This window comes from Sminthopsis crassicaudata, chromosome 1 (assembly GCF_048593235.1).
Source record: "Sminthopsis crassicaudata isolate SCR6 chromosome 1, ASM4859323v1, whole genome shotgun sequence".
Taxonomy (NCBI): Eukaryota; Metazoa; Chordata; class Mammalia; order Dasyuromorphia; family Dasyuridae; genus Sminthopsis; species Sminthopsis crassicaudata.
The window spans coordinates 643,489,593-643,506,814 of NC_133617.1; positions in this window are offsets into that span (position 1 = coordinate 643,489,593).

Here is a 17,222-nt window from a genome sequence, read left to right on the forward strand (position 1 = left end):
CCATTATGTCATCTGCAAAGAGTGATAGTTTGATTTCCTTATTTCCTTCTCTAATTCCTTGAATCTCTTTCTTGGCTCTTATTGCCGAGGCTAGTATTTCTAGTACTATATTGAATAGTAATGGTGATAGTGGGCAACCTTGTTTCACTCCTGATCTTACTGGGAAAGGTTCCAGTATCTCTATTGCATATTATGCTTACTGACAGTCATAAATATATGCTCCTGATTATTCTAAGGAATAGTCCATTTATTCCTATATTCTCAAGTGTTTTTAGTAGGAATGGATGTTGGATTTTGTCAAATGCTTTTTCTGCATCTATTGAGATGATCATATGGTTTTTATTAATTTGATTATTAATATGGTCAATTATACTAATAGTTTTCCCACTATTAAACCAGCCCTGCATTCCTGGTATGAATCCTACTTGATCATAGTGTATTATCCTGGAGATGATTTTCTGAAGTCTTTTTGCTAATATCTTATTTAAGAGTTTAGCATCAATATTCATTAAGGAAATTGGTCTATAATTTTCTTTCTCAGTTTTCGATCGACCTGGTTTAGGTATCAGTATCATGTCTGTGTCATAAAAGGAGTTTGGTAGGACTCCTTCATCCCCTATTTTTTCAAATAATTTATATAACAATGGGGCTAATTGTTCTTTAAATGTTTGGTAGAATTCACATGTGAATCCATCTGGTCCTGGGGATTTTTTCCTGGGGAGTTGATTAATAACTTGTTCTATTTCTTTTTCTGAAATGGGACTATTTAAGCAATTTATCTCCTCCTCTATTAATCTAGGGAGCCTATATTTTTGGAGGAAGTCATCCATTTCACTTAAGTTATCAAAAGTATTGGCATAAAGTTGGGCAAAGTAATTCCTTATTATTTCTCTAATTTCCTCTTCATTGGTGGAAAGATCTCCCTTTTCATTTGTAAGACTAACAATTTGATTTTCCTCTTTCCTTTTTATGATCAGATTTAACAAAGGTTTATCTATTTCATAGGTTTTTTCATAAAACCAACTCTTGGTTTTATTTATTAATTCAATAGTTTTTTTTTTTGTTTGTTTGTTTTTTTTTTTTTTTTTACTTTCAATATTATTGATTTCTCCTTTTAATTTTTGTATTTCTAGTTTGATTTTTGGTTGGGGGTTTTTAATTTGGTCTTTTTCTAGCTTTTTAAGTTGCAGGCCCAATTCATTAATCTTCTCTTTCTCTATTTTGTTCAAATAATCCTCTAAAGAAAAAATTTCCCCTTATTACCGATTTAGATGCATCCTACACATTTGGGTATGATGTCTCATCATTGTCATTATCTTGGGTGAAATTATTAATTGTTTCTATAATTTGCTGTTTTACCCAGTCATTCTTTAAGAGGAGATTATTCAGTTTCCAATTACTTTTTGGTCTATTTACCCCTAAATTCTTACTGAATGTAGCTTTTATTGCATTGTGATCTGAGAAGAAAGCATTTATTATTTCTGCCTTTCTGCATTTAATTTTGAGATCTTTTTGTCCTAATATATGGTCAATTTTTGTATAGGTTCCATAAATTGCTCAGAAGAAAGTGTATTCCTTTCTATCGCCATTCAGTTTTCTCCAAAGGTCTTATCATACCTAGTTTTTCTAATGTTCTATTGACTTTATTAATTTCTTTCTTATTTGTTTTGTGGTTTGATTTGTCTAAATCTGAGAGTGCAAGGGTGAGATCTCCCACTATTACACTTTTACTGTCTATTTCTTCTTGCAATTCTCTTAACTTGTCCTTTAGAAAGTTAGATGCTATACCACTTGGTGCATATATGTTTAGTATTGACATGGCTTCATTGTTTATGCCACCTTTTTGCAGGATATAGTTTCCTTCCTTGTCTCTTTTAATTAGATCAACTTCTGCTTTTGCTTGATCTGAGATAAGGATGGCTACCCCTGCTTTTTTGGCTTTACCTGAAGCATAATAGGCTCTGCTCCAACCTTTCACCTTTACTCTGTATGTATCTCCCTGCTTTAAGGGTGTTTCATGTAAACAACATATTGTAGGGTTCTGACTTTTGATCCAGTCTGCTATCCATCTCCGTTTGATGGGAGAGTTCATCCCATTCACATTTACAGTTAAAATTACTAATTCTGTATTTCCTGCCATCATATTATCCCCAGATTATTCTTTTTCCCCGAACCCCTTCATCAGTATTTAATTTATAGACCCCACTTGTGATATACAGCCCTCCCTTTTTAGTATCCCTCCCCCCTCCTTCCAAGTCCCTTTCCTTATTCCCCTTTTCCTTTTCCCTTTTCCTTTCCCCCCTTTTAATGAGGTGAGAGAGAATTCTCTGAAAAATAAATATGTCAATTGTTTACTCTTTGAGCCTATTCTGATGAGAGTAAGATTCACACAATATTTCTCCCCCTCTCAATTCCCTCAGATATGGTATATTTTCTATGCTACTTCCTGGGATGTAGTTTCCCTCTTTTTATCACTCCTTCCCCTCCCCCCTCCTTCCAAGTCCCTTTCCTTATTCCCATTTTCCTTTTCCCTTTTCCTTTCCCCCCTTTTAATGAGGTGAGAGAGAATTCTCTGAAAAATAAATATGTCAATTGTTTACTCTTTGAGCCTATTCTGATGAGAGTAAGATTCACACAATATTTCTCCCCCTCTCTAAATTCCCTCAGATATGGTATATTTTCTATGCTTCTTCCTGGGATGTAGTTTCCCTCTTTTTATCACTCCTTCCCCTTTTTCTGATACTACCCCCTTCCCTTTACTACTCCCCGTTTTTTTTATATCAGTAAAATCAACTTATCCATGAGGACTTTCTATATATCCACAACAGAGATACCATTCTCAAGAGTTCTGTTTACTTTTTTCTGTTTCTCTTCAGTCTTGTGGATATAGATCAAATATTTTGTTTAAGTCTGGTTTTTTTCTTAGAAACAAATGGAATTCCTCTGTTTCATTAAATGACCATCTTCTTCCATGGAAGAAAATGCCAAACTTAGCTGGGTAGTTTATTCTTGGATGCAATCCTTGATCTTTTGCCTTTTGGAATATCAGGTTCCAGGCCCTTCGATCTTTTAATGTGGAGGCAGCCAGATCTTGAGTGACCCTTATTGTGGCCCCTTGATATTTGAATTGCTTTTTTATAGCTGCTTGCAATATTGTTCCCTTTGTGTGGTAATTCTGTAGCTTAGCCACAATATTCTGTGGAATTCTTTTTTTTAGGGTCTTTTTCAGAAAGTGTAAGATGAATTCTTTCAACGCCTATTTTCCCTTCTGTTTCTATTATCTCTGGACAGTTCTCTTTGATGATTTCCTGTAAAATAGAATCTAGGCTCTTTTTTTGGTCATAGTTTTCAGGAAGTTGAATGATCCTCAGATTATCTCTCCTAGATCTATTTTCCAGGTCTATAGATTTTCCCAGTAAGTATTTGGCATTGTTCTCCTGCTTTTCATTTTTTTTTTTTTTTGTTTTGTTTTGTTTGACTGATTTTTGGGTTCTCAATGAATCATTCATTTCTACTTGTTCTGTCCTGATTTTTAATGAGTTATTTTCTTCATTCACATTTTTTAGTTCTTTTTGTATATGCCCAATTGAGTTTTTAAATGAATTATTTTACTCTATTGATTTTTTTCCCATTTCCCTAATGTTTTTTAGAGTATTATTTTCTTTTTCCAATTCAGAAATCCTACTTTCTTGACACTTTTTTATCTTTTCCAAATCAGGAATCCTACTTTCCTCTGATTTTTTAACCTTTTTCAATTCACAAATTTTGTTTCCCTGCATCTCCTGTGAATTCTTTATTTTTTCCAACTCAGATTTCAGAACATTGTTATTCTCTATCATAGCTTCTCTTTCCTTTCCCCATTTTTCTACAAACTCTCTTAATTTTTTAATAGTCTCTTCTAGGAGAGTGTTATGTGATGGGGGCAGGTATCGTTCCCCTTTGGGCTGTTATTTGCTGACTCTCTGCTATTAACTTCCTCAGGGTTGGATACCTGCTCTTTCTCTGTGTAGAAGGAATCAATGTTTCTCTTTAGCTTTTTACTCATGGTTAAAAAATCTTTTGGGGTCTGCCTTAGAGGTAAGAAGTTTATTATTTTATTTCTTTACCAGATTCCTCCCAGACTGGATGGATGCAGCGGCCCCTGTGCCTGATCTAGGAGATAGCTCTGTGAGAGAGTTCCCCTCTCCCTCCCTGGAAGTGCCTCAGAAGCGATTAGTACAACTGCACTGTGAGGGTTGCCCAGTGATGGACCCCGCTGTGTGTCCTAGAGACTTCCCTGAGGTTTAAGACTGAACAGTAAAGGTGACACAAAGCCCAGCCAATGCATCCCATGGGGCGTGGATATCAGCAGCTGATGTGAAAAGGCCCTGTGCTCAAACTGAAAGTGTCTGCCCAGAAACCGAGGTCCCTTTTTCAAAGGTTCTGCTTCTCTGGGACTTCTGAGGCTGAGTTCCACAGCCTCCACCCAAGCCTGGCACTATGTGAATTAGCTGTTGCCTCAGGCTGTGTCCCTGCTGTTCAAGGCCTTAACTACCCCAAAGTGGAACCAGACAGCAGAAAGTGGCTGCACAACCTTGCAGAGATCTGTTAGGTCACTTCTGGATTGGGGTGGTTCCAGTATCTGGCTTTATATTTTAAAGTGGCTTGATTTCTCTTCTGAACTGCTGTTTTATAAGCAGAGAAGGACTAACAGCCTGTGCCACATTCTTCTATCTCAGGAGTTATCCCCAGCCCGATTGGCACAGTGTGCTAGCACCTCACCCTGTCTGTGCTGGCCTTTTTCTTTCCTCCCCTGGGAACCGACCTTTTCTGCTGAAACTCCAGATTGTCTTCAGCTGCTAAATCGTGCTTCCAATCCTTGTGGTTTCTATCAGTCCAGTGTTATTTTTGAGGCTGATTTAACTAATTGTTAATGAGGGAACAAGGGAGCTTACAAAATCTCGTGTATCTTCTCTGCCTTCTTGGCTCCGCCCCCATGATGATCAATTCTGATGTCTCTTGTCAACAATGAAGTGATTCAGACCAGTTCAAATGTTCCTGTGATTAAGAAAGCCATATGTACTCATAGAGTAGACAATGGGAAATGAATGTGGAACACAATATATTATTTTCAATCTTTTTGTTGTTTGCTTGCATTTTGCTTTCTCATTTTTCCCTTTCGGATCTGTTTTTTCTTTTGCAGCATTATATTTCTGGAAATATGTATAGAGGAATTGCACATGTTTAACATATATTTGATCATTTGCCAATTGGAGGAGGAAGGAAAGGGAGGAGGAAAAATAGAATGTAGGGTTTTGTAGAGGTGAACATTAAAAATTATCCATGTATACATTTTGAAAATCAAAAGCCATAAGTAAAAGAAAATTTAAAAAACAAAAATATAAAATAAAATACCTATAGTTACCACATAATATTTGAGAGTCTACCTGCTAAGCCAAAGTCAGGATCTATATGAACAGAGTTACAAAACACTTTCCATACAAATAAATTAAAAAACTAACCAATTGTTAATATATCAAGTGTTCATGGGTAGACTGAGCTAATATAAAGAACCTGACAATTCTACCTAAATTAAGCTATTTATGCAGTGCCATACCATTCAAACTACAAGAAATGATTTTACAGATCTAGAAAAAAGAATAACACAGTTCATTCAGAAGAACAAAAAGTCAAATTATGAAGACAATTAATGAAAAAAGGGACGTGAAAAATAGTCTAACTGTATCAGACCTAAAATTACATTATAAAGCAGCAGTCTTCAAAACCATTTGGTACCAGGAAAGAAATAGAGCAATCAATCAGTGGGATATGTCAGGTTCACAAGACATAATAGTCAATGACTATAATAATCTAGATTTTGATAAAACCAGAGACTCCAGCTTCTGGGATAAAAACTCACTATTTGACAAAAATTCCTAGGAAAACTGGAAATTGATATCCAGAAACTAGGTACGTTATACTAAGATAACACCATATACCAAGTCAAGGGCAAAATGAGTTCATGGTTTAGACATAAAGGGTGATAGTATGAGCAAATTAGAAGAACAAAGGAAAGTTTACCTCTCAAATATGAAGGAATTTGTGGCCAAAAAGAATTGTACATTATGTTATACAAAATGGATAATTTTGATTATATTAAGTTAAAAAGGTGGTTTTTTTTTTGTTTTTGTTTTTTTTGTTTTTTTTGATAAAAGTTCTATAAAACCAATGCAGACAAGATTAGGAGGGAAGCAGTAAACTGGGAAAAATTTTGTATCCAAGGATTCTGATAAAGGTCTCATTTCTAACATATATAAAGAATTGATTCAAATTTATAAAAATAAAATCCATTCTCCAATTGATAAATGTTCAAAGGATATGGACAGATAATTTTCATATAGAGAAATTAAAACTATTACTAGTCATATGAAAAAATGCTCAAAATCAATATTGAGGAGAGAAATGCAAATTAAGTCATCTCTAATGTCTCAATATATATTTTTCAGATTGGCTAAAACAATAGAAAAATAATTATAAATGTTGGGGAGGATGTGGTACAACTGGGACATTAATATGCTGTTAGTAGATTTCTGAACTGACCCAATCATTCTGGAGAACAATATTGAACTATGTTCAAAGGACTATCAAACTATATATACCCTTTGATCCAGAATTATCTATATTGGGCTTGTATCACAGATCATAAAATAGAAAAAAGACCCACATGTACAATAATGTTTGTAGTATCCCTTTTTATAGTAGCAAGGACCTGGAAACTGTTTGCTTCCCCATCAGTTGGAGAATGGCTGAATATGTTAAGGTATCTGAATGTTATCTAATGCTGTTCTATAAAACACAATCAGCAAGATGATTTCAGAAAGGCCTGAAAGGACATACAAGAATTGATACTAAGTGAAGTGAGTATAACCAAGAAAAGATTGTACACAGTAACAAAAAATTGCATGACAATCAGTTCTGAAGGACATAGCTTTTTCTAGTAGTTAGGTAATTCAGGGCAGTTCCAATGGACTTGTGATGAAAAGAGTCATTTGTACCCAGACAGCAGACTATGTAGACTGAGTCTGGATCATAATATAATATATTCATTTTTTGTTATTTGCTTTTTGTTTTCTTCCTCATTTTTTTCATTTTCATCTGGCTTTTCTTGTGCAGCATGATAATTGTAAACATGTACAGAAAAAAGTGCACTTGGTTAACATATATTGTATTACTTGCCATGTAATGGAAGGGTCAGGGTAAATAAGGAGAAAAAATTGAAACACAAGGTTTTGCAAGAGTAATTGTTGAAAGCTATCCATTCATACATTTTGAAAATTTAAAAAAAAGATGATCTGGCTTAAAAAAAAAAACTTTCATTTATATTATTGCCTTATGTATTATTTAGTATCATAACAACTCCTTTATTTTCTCCTTTTTATTTCTTATTAACACAGTTGCCAAATAGAATAAGTATTCTTCTAGAAATTATTTTGTCTGTATTCTATAGATCTACTTGTATGGTAATATTTTTACATGTCTTCATTAAAGAAAGTCTATTCCTTGATGCTTTTAATCCTTTCAAAAATCTATTAATTATAATTTATTTAATAAACAGTTCAAAATTGTGGGTTTATTTTTAATTTGCTCTTAACTTTTGTTTGTAATATTCTCATAGTGAAATATTATATGTACTATTAATTATTTTGTCTCTAAACTACATCTGTATCTTTGATTGGTCTAGAGGATTTATATAATGGTAATAAAGCGAACATTATCCTCTAGGTTATGGGAGAATAAATATTACATTTCTCTTTCCAAGGATATCCTATAAGATGAATGTGACATTTCAAGATGTGATTATGTTTTTTCTTTTTCTCTCATGTGCTGATGTTTTAATAAGAAGTTTTAATGTACAGTAGAATTTTATTTTTAAAGGAGGATTAGTAGTAAATAATAATAGGGTTAGAAAAAGGCAAATAACAGGGAGTTGATGTTCCTGAGGTTTATCAGATTTTCAGATATATTATGGGTTATTTCTATAATACAATTTTCCTGCCCTGGTGAATTCGAAGCAATGTAAAACAGCAGCTATTTTTATAATTACATCCATTTTCTCCTTTGATGTAAGGAATGTTATTTTTATTTCTTTATATTGTCCAATGAAATGAGTGAATCATCACATTCTAATTCTGAGAATGAATCATCAGACTGACCTGAAGTATACCAGATTCAGAATAACTCACTGGCAAGGGAAGTGGTAAAATAAGGCAAGCATGTATCCACAGATATCAATGCTTAAGGTTTTTTTTTTTTCTATCAGTAATCCTTGAATAAAATCTCTCTTTTCCCCTGGGAATCAGTGGAAAGATTTAAATTCAGCTACAGAACTGTTTAGAGTTCTGACTCTTACCTATTTGAATCAAAGAGGGCCTATGTGAGACCTCTCTCTCTCTCTCTCTCTCTCTCTCTCTCTCTCTCTCTCTCTCTCTCTCTCTCTCTCTCTCTCTCTCTGTATATCTATATATCTATATATCTATATAGATAGATAGATAGATAGATAGATAGATAGATAGATAGATAGATGTGTGTGTGTGTGTCTGTGTGTATGTCTCTGTGTGCCATTAGTGTCGTTTCCTATTGTCTGTTGTAAACTGGAAGAAATCTTGGTAACCAGCATAAACAAGTCATACTTAGATAATCCAAGAAAATTTATTTTTATTATTTTTCATTTGTTCAAACTTATCTGGCTTCATGATCCTAAGAATCATAGCATACTAGGATTCTATCTATTCTATCCTATCCTCCATTATTTCTCAAATCCATTATTTCCATGTCACTATTTCCTCTACTATCCATCCCCTTTTCCTTTTGCCTTTAGTCTTTCCCAATACTTCAGTCTTTGGTGATGAATCTCATAGTCTCATGGTGTGGCCAAAGTACTTAAGATTTAGTTTCAGGATCTGACTTTCCGTTGACCCTCTATTTGACTAATTTGAATATCTTATTGTCCAAGGGAATCTCAAAAGTTTTCTTCAGCAGCACAATTCAAAAATGTCAATTTTGTGATCCTCAGATTGCCTCTCACAGCCATACATTGCTGCTAAAAAACAATCAAACATAGTTTTGACTATAAAAAGTTTTGTCATCAATTGCTATATCTAATTTTTATTATATTGTTGAGATTTGCCATATCTTTCTTTCCAAAGATGAAGTGTCTTAATTTTATAGAAGAAGTCATGTGATCTTTGAGCCCAAGATTATAAAATCTGACACTGCTTCCATTTTGTCTCCCTACATTTGCCAGGAAGCAATAAGCAATGGGAACAGTGGCCAAGTCTTAGTTTTGCTGGTGTTTTTGTTTTGTTTTGTTTTGTTTTGTTATTTTTTCTTTTTGTTTTCTGTTAAACTTTAAGATAGCTTTTATTTTCTCCTTTTTTCCCACATCAAAAGATTTCTGTGATTGTCACTTTCTGCCACTAGAAAAACATCAGCTGCATATCTAAGATTGCAAATATTTTTCCTGGTAACCTTAATTCCAACATTTAATTCATCCAGCCTAGTATTTCACATTATATATTCTGTAATAAGTAAAATAAATAAAGTGATCGTATATAACTTTGTTTTACTTCTTTTCCAATTTTAACCAATCAGTTGTTCCATGTTCAATTCTAAGAGTTACTTCTTGACCTGCATAGAGATTCCTTAGAGGATAAATAAAATGATCTAATACTCCCATGTCTTAGAAAACTTGCCACATTTTGTTGTGATTCACATGATCAAAGGCTTTCATGCAGTCAGGGAAGCACAAATTTAGATAATAATATTAATAAATGGAGATAAAAAAAACATTTATAAATGGTAAGTATCACCAAATCCTTGATCCTTTGTACTTTAAATAGGAGTAAGTTATAATGACATAATTGGCTTCCTGAACCTTCTTCCTTCTAATCTTGAACAATGATAGCAAGCCATAGATTTATATTTGAAAGCAATGGATCAAAAATGAATGGATCTGTGTTCAATTCCAGCTTTTATTAAAGCAAAATAATTTAGAAGTAAAACAGATAACATTTCTCTGACAACTAAATTAAGGGGATAAATTCTTAACCAAATGAAAGCTAAAGACAACTAACTATAAGAGCTAGAATGAATAGTTATTATTACATGAAGTTGAAAATTTTCTGCACAAAGAAAATTAATGAAACAAGGATAATAGGAGAAGCAGTCAAATGAGAGAAAATCTATATATCACATTTATATAAATGTTCAGTAAACTAGAAATATAAACATTCAGCATATGTTTATGTGTGGATAGATAGGTATGTATATGTAATATATACATAAATGGCTAAAATCACTGCTGAAGAAATAAACTGTGTTCATGCTATAAAATATGAATGTGATGAATATAGAAAATTATAAAAAGAATTATGAACTGAGATAGAATGAAATAAAATGATCATAGAAATAATATATACAATGACTACAACAATATAGAGGTAAAAAACAACCACAAAAAATGAAGCCAGACAAATTAAAAAGAACAAAATCATGGTTCAGAGGAAAATATATGGGAAAATACTCCCATCCCATAGCTCTCTGGAGTTAGAAGTTCCACAAGTGTATTTTGCATATATTTTCAGACATTTCCTATGTATTGATAAGTCATTTATTTGTTGCCTCTTTATTTTTTATTTTATTTTTTGTTTTAGAAAATATTATTCATATGGAATGGCTCTCTTGGGAAAGCTGATATAATCAAAGTAATTGACATCTGGAAGTAACTGTTTAGATTTTAAGAGATGATCATACTGGAAAAAGAGATTCACTAAGAATACTTTTTTATTCCTGGGTTCTTTATCACTAAGGTAGTCCCTGACCACCCAGTTGGAGGAACAATGGAAGAAATCTGGGTTATTCTCACTGATAATTAGTGTAAATATAAGTGTATGGGTTTTTTCCAGGTTTCTACACTGAATAAAATCTGTTTTACGTTTTACATTGTTAACTTAAGTGCCTATATAGATGTAAAGGCCCTTTATTTACTTATTTATTGATTCATTCTTTCATACATGCAGCCATTTGTTTATTTGTCTAATAGAGACCTATATGTCAGGATAAATGCTTGTCTATAGAAAACTAGATGAAAGCACAATCCATCTCTCTAAAACAAGAGCTTCTCTTTTTGGCCACAAATTTCATCTTACTAAAAGAATATTTTAAATAATTCAATGGTTGAGTGATATTTTGCATTTTTCCCAATTCTTTCTCTTTTAGTATTGTTATCATTTCCCCTAAAGTTTGCAAATGCCTTGCTTAAATATGTAATTATTATCTAAGGAGTCTAATGATTTTCAGTTTTCCCTTTTTCCTCTGGTTGCCTTTGAAGCTGAATCATTAAATCATCATTTGCATACCCTTTCTTTTATTATGTAGCTCATGAGAAACATATCAAACTGTTCTTAAAAATTAGCAATGAGTAATGGAATTGTTCTATTACAAAGGATTTTGTGGAATTTGTCTCTAAGTCTGCATATTTGGAGATTTACTCTTTTTTGAAGCAAAGAAATATAAGCCACTCAAATATCTTTACCTAATATCATTGTTTTATGTCATTCTACCCCCTCGAAGTTCTAATCCTAAATATTAATATAATTTTGTGTTAAAAAAAAAACTATGCATACCATTGCTTGTCTAATGGAATGCAAAAAACAAACAAACAAACAGTGGAATTAGGACTGGAAGATCATAAGATGATCATTCAGATTTTATCTCTGATATTTATTCTATAACCATTTTTGTCTCTCTGAAGCTATTTTCTCACCTACAAAATGAAGAGTTTAGAATAGATTTATTTTTAAGTTTCCTTTGAGTTCTAAAGCTTGCAATATTGCTTCAATTGCTTTGAAATCTTTTATTACAATAAAACTTGGGTTCAATTCTTCCACTGATGTATAGACTATGTGGATTTGGGCAAGTCATCTGGCTTTGCAGAACCTTTGGCTCAACTGACTAAAACTACAATTAGAAAGAAAGGTATATATCTTCATTTCTTGCTTGCCTACATTTTTCATCCATCCAAATGAAATCAAGGTTATAGTTCTTATTCCAATCATTATGTATTTTTATATATTATAAATAAATATATTAACTGTTGTAAACAATGAAATTGAAACATTTTAGTTGAACTTAAATATTTTAAAAATACCTGTTTTGTACAAAGTACCGTGGAATGCTTAGAAAGATGTAAAATTTAAATAAGCAGCATTTCTTGAATTTACAGAACTTAAAGGAAAGTTGTTACATCACGCTGACTCTTCATGATCCTGTGGGATATATTAAGAATGGAGTTTTCTGGAACCATTCCCAATAAGATCAGGAGTGAAACAACGTTGCCCACTATCACTATTACTATTCAATATTGTGTTAGAAATGCTAGCTTTGGCAATAAGAATTGAAAAAGAAATTAAAGGAATTACAGTAGATAATGAGGAAACTAAATTATTACTCTTTGGTGATGATATGATAGTATACTTAGTGAACCCCAATGATTCTATTAAAAAGCTATTAGAAATAATCCACACCTTTCTCCAATTGATAAACAGACAATTTTCAGATGATGAAATTGAAACTATTTCAACTCATATGAAAGAGTGTTCCAAATCACTGTTGATCAGACAAATGGAAATTAAGACAACTCTGAGAGATACCACTACACACCTATCAGATTAGCTAAGATGACAGGAACAAATAATGATGAATGTTGGAGGGGATGTGGGAAAACTAGTACAATGATGCATTGTTGGTGGAGTTGTGAAAGAATCCAACTATTCTGGAAAGCAATCTGGAATTATTCCCCAAAAGTTATCAAAATGTGCATACCCTTTGATCCAGCAGTGCTACTACTGGGCTTATATTCCAAGGAAATACTAAAGAAGAGAAAGGGACCTATATGTGCCAAAATGTTTGTGGCAGCCCTTTTTGTAGTGCCTAGAAACTGGAAAATGAACAGATGCCCATCAATTGGAGAATGGTTGGGTAAAATATGGTATATGAATGTTATGGAATATTATTGTTCTGTAAGAAATGACCAACAGGATGAATACAGAGAGGCTTGGAGAGACTTACATCAATTGATGCTGAATGAAATGAGCAGAACTAGGAGATCATTGTACACTTCAACAACAATACTATATGAGGATGTATTCTGATGGAAGTGGATATCTTCAACATAGTGAAGAGCTAATCCAATTCCAATTGATCAATTATGGACAGAATCAGCTACACCCAGAAAAGGAACACTGGGAAATGAGTGTAAACTGTGAGCATTTTTTGTTTTTCTCCCCAGGTTATTTTTTACCTTCCAAATCCAATTATTCCTTTTCAACAACAACAACAACAACAACAACAACAACAACAACAACAACAACAACAATAACAACAACATTCAGTTCTGCACATATATATTAAACCTAGAATATACTATAATATATTTAATATGTATGGGAATGCCTGCCATCTAGGGGAGGGGGTGGAGGGAAGGAGGGGAAAAAATTCGGAATAGAAGGGAGTACAAGGGATAATGTTGTAAAAAATTACCTATGCATATATACTGTCAAAAAATGTTATAATTATAAAATTAACCAAAAAAAAAAGAAATTTAAAAAATAAATAAAGGTAAATAAAAATAAAAAGTAAAAAAAAAAATCTATCACTCAAAAAAAAATAAATGTATGTAAAAAGAATGCTGTCTTTTAAGTCAGAGTATGCAGGTTCAAATCCTCCTTCTATAATTTCCCAGTTGTATAATTTTGGACAAGTCAGTGATTCCTTGGGTCTTAGATTTCTCATCTGTAAAATAAAGGGGTCTCTAAGGTCCTTTCCAGCTCTAAACATATGCTCCCTGACCCCTAAATATTGATGATTCTCTATTTCCTGCCAAAAAAAAAAAAACACTTAAGTTCCTTAGTCAGTTAATCAGACTTATTTGATCACTGGAAAATTTTACCTGATAAACTAACAAAAATATGAAAAAAAATTGTTTTTCTTCTCCACCCACAAAATAAACTATCAAAGTTCTAATTCTCTTTTTCTCAGCACTAGATTTACCTTGACTATGATATCATCGGTAAATTACCCACCACCTCTTGAACCTATTAGATTTCCCTTCCCTTTCTTTCTATCCATTCAAGTCTCTAATTACTTTCCCTATTACTCAACAGACATTTCCCAACCAGAGATTTCCATTTCTTTGGTATTCTAAGGGTAGAAAAAACAGAGAGCCATCCAATTGTTGTCAGAGACTTTTAGTTAGTCTTACATTCTGTTTATGCTGGTACTGTAAAAGACTCAGTTCTCATTTAGTATAAATAAGGAAGAAATTTTACATCACAAGACTAAATTTTAGTCAGAAGAAAAATAGAGAGAATAAGGAAAAACAATACAGAAATAAACAGGGTCTTAATTTATCCCTCACAGAGAAAATTGAGTATACACTTTTCTTCTCATTTCTTCTGACTGACTGATCAAGATTGGACTCAAAATTAATGTGTTACAGTAATATAAAGTGAGTACCTGACCCACTGTCATACAATGAAGAAGTTTCTTTCTGAATTCAGAATTCATCTCATTGATGTAAGAGGAAATCAAAAGAGACAAAAAGAAATACAGGTGGGAATAACAGTGTGTATGTGAGAGGGGCACAGCAGGAGGGGGTTGAAATTGTTAGCTATTGTCAGCCCTTGTATATTCTTACTTTGCTCTGTGCTAGAAAGACTGTTTACTATCCATAGTGACAAGGTTTATGTCAATTTATCCATAAAAGAATAACTACATTACCCAACCTATTTTTGAGGTTTCTGATAGAAAAAAATCACAGGGAATCTCTATTGGGAGCAAAATAGTGGAATAAACAATATATCACCACAACTCTCCCATATTCACCTCCAAACAATATAAAAAATACCCCAACAAACTCTGGAACAGAATAAACAGCAAAAAAGATAAGGTAAAACAATCTTTTAGTCCAAGAAACTTGGAAGATCAGCAAGAAAGGTCTGTTTCACTTATACAAATGGCAAGAACAGCTCAGTACAGAAAGTATTCCAGTTATCCAGCAGCAAGTCCCACCTCAGCAAATCAGTGGGATTTCTGAGCTCCAGTGTAGGGGAGCAGGTAAACTTCAGCACCAGGACCTCTCACATACTTCATTAGAACTAGGGGAAATGGTAGAGTCTCGCTCCAAGAACCAGCATATGCTTCAGTAAAGCCCTACACAAACAAGCCACCTCCAGAATTCAGGGTGCCATGTACTATAAGGTAGCACTTGGGAAATGCAAACGCACAACATTGGGCATCAGTATTCAACAAATAACACCACTAGATCCCCAGCTCATTGCCAGGTCAACTATCCCTGTGGCCTCCAAAACCACCAGCCACTAGGTGTACTGGTTTAACAAAACACTAGGCAAGGTTTCTAGGGGAAGGATGTGGGGTTCTCTGAGTAATATCAGTGTAGCATCAGGTAGATAGCCAGGGCCTGTAATCACTGCTACAAGATGCCTAAGGCAGTGCCCCTTCTACTTTTGCAGTAGATCTCAAATTTTTAAAATAGGAAAAGGCCAAAAAAGATGAGTCCAAAAATTAATCTGATCATGGAAAGTTATTACAGTGACAGTAAGAAAAAGACACAAACTTGGAAAAGGGCCACAGTGTCTACAAATTTCTTCAGGTCACTCCTCTTCTTTCTCGAAGAGTTAAGAATAACAATTTATTTTCTTTAAAATTCCTGCCCTTATGCTAAGGGAATTTAACATAAAAATCAATTCTTCTTAAACACCCTAATTATAAAATTCTTTAAACTATGCATCTTCCATAAGCTGCTCTTCCCATCTCAGTCACACAAAAATAGTTGTACTTTCAATCTTGGACATCAGTCACAAATGTAAAACATCTGTGTTTAAAAACTTGGAAATTCCATTACCCACCCACAATCTATTAGTTTTTCACATCTCTCTCTATCCTTTTCCTGCTCATTTTTACTCAACTATATATTATCATCCTTTCTAGAATTCTTGGTCCCCTTATTATGTCATTGATAATGTCCAGCTAAGCCTCAGACTTAAAACAATGTTTACCATATATCTCCTTAGCTCTGATATATACGCTACTCAATGATGGTGGAAAAAAATCATATTACCATTCTAAATGGGCTTCCTACAAAAGTGATATAATATAATCTCAGTGAATCTGCACTTCTTTTAGTAATCTTATCCCTCCCTTAATCTCACTACCCCACTCTCCATACTTAGATTTTAAAATATTTTCTCTTCTTCTAAAACCACCTCCCTTCTCTATCTCTCATCTGAGAGCTCAGCCTCATATTTTACAGAAAACTTTGAGGCCATTTATCAGGAAATTCCTCTTTTCTCCCCATCCATGTCTCCTATCATTCATGTGTCTTCTACCATTTCTTCCTCTTTCACTCCTGTCTCATATAAAGATGGCGCTAGATGGTATAATGGATAGAGTGCTGGCCCTAAATCAGGAAGACCTAAGTTCAAATTTGACCTCAGACATTTAATATATTTCTTAGCTGTGTGACCTTCTGGGTAAGTCACTCAAATCCAATTGCCTCAGGGTCAAAAAATGATCTTACAAAGAATAAAACTTCTGCTTGTTCAGTTGACCTTATTCAATCCCACCTTCTTCAACTAAATTTCTCCTGTATCAGTACCATTCTTTTGTTTATTTTAAGGCTTTACTTTTATACTGATTTACTTGCTACTGCCTACAAACCTGCCCATATCTCCATTCTGGAAAGAAAAAAAATTCATGACCTTTTTATCTCTGCTAACTATTATTCTATATCTCTTCTTTGTTTTTTGTAGTTGTCCCTTAAAAAGATCATCGACAACAGGTAGATTCTCTTCACTTCTCTTCATCTATTCTCTTCTTAAACCCTTACAACATGTCTTCTGACCTCATCATTCCACCAAAACTACTCTGTACAAAGTTATTCATGATTTTTTTGTTGACAGAACCAATCTTCATCCTTTTTGATTTCTTTGAAGGCTTTGACCCTGTTGATTGTTCACCTTCTTCATACCTTCTTTGCTAGGCCTTTAGGATACTACTTTGTCCTGGTTCTGCTTCTATCCTACTTGATTCTTACTCCTGTCTCCTTTGTTAGATCACCTCCAGAACCTGCCCTTAACCATAGGTGTTTCTCAGACCTCTGAGGG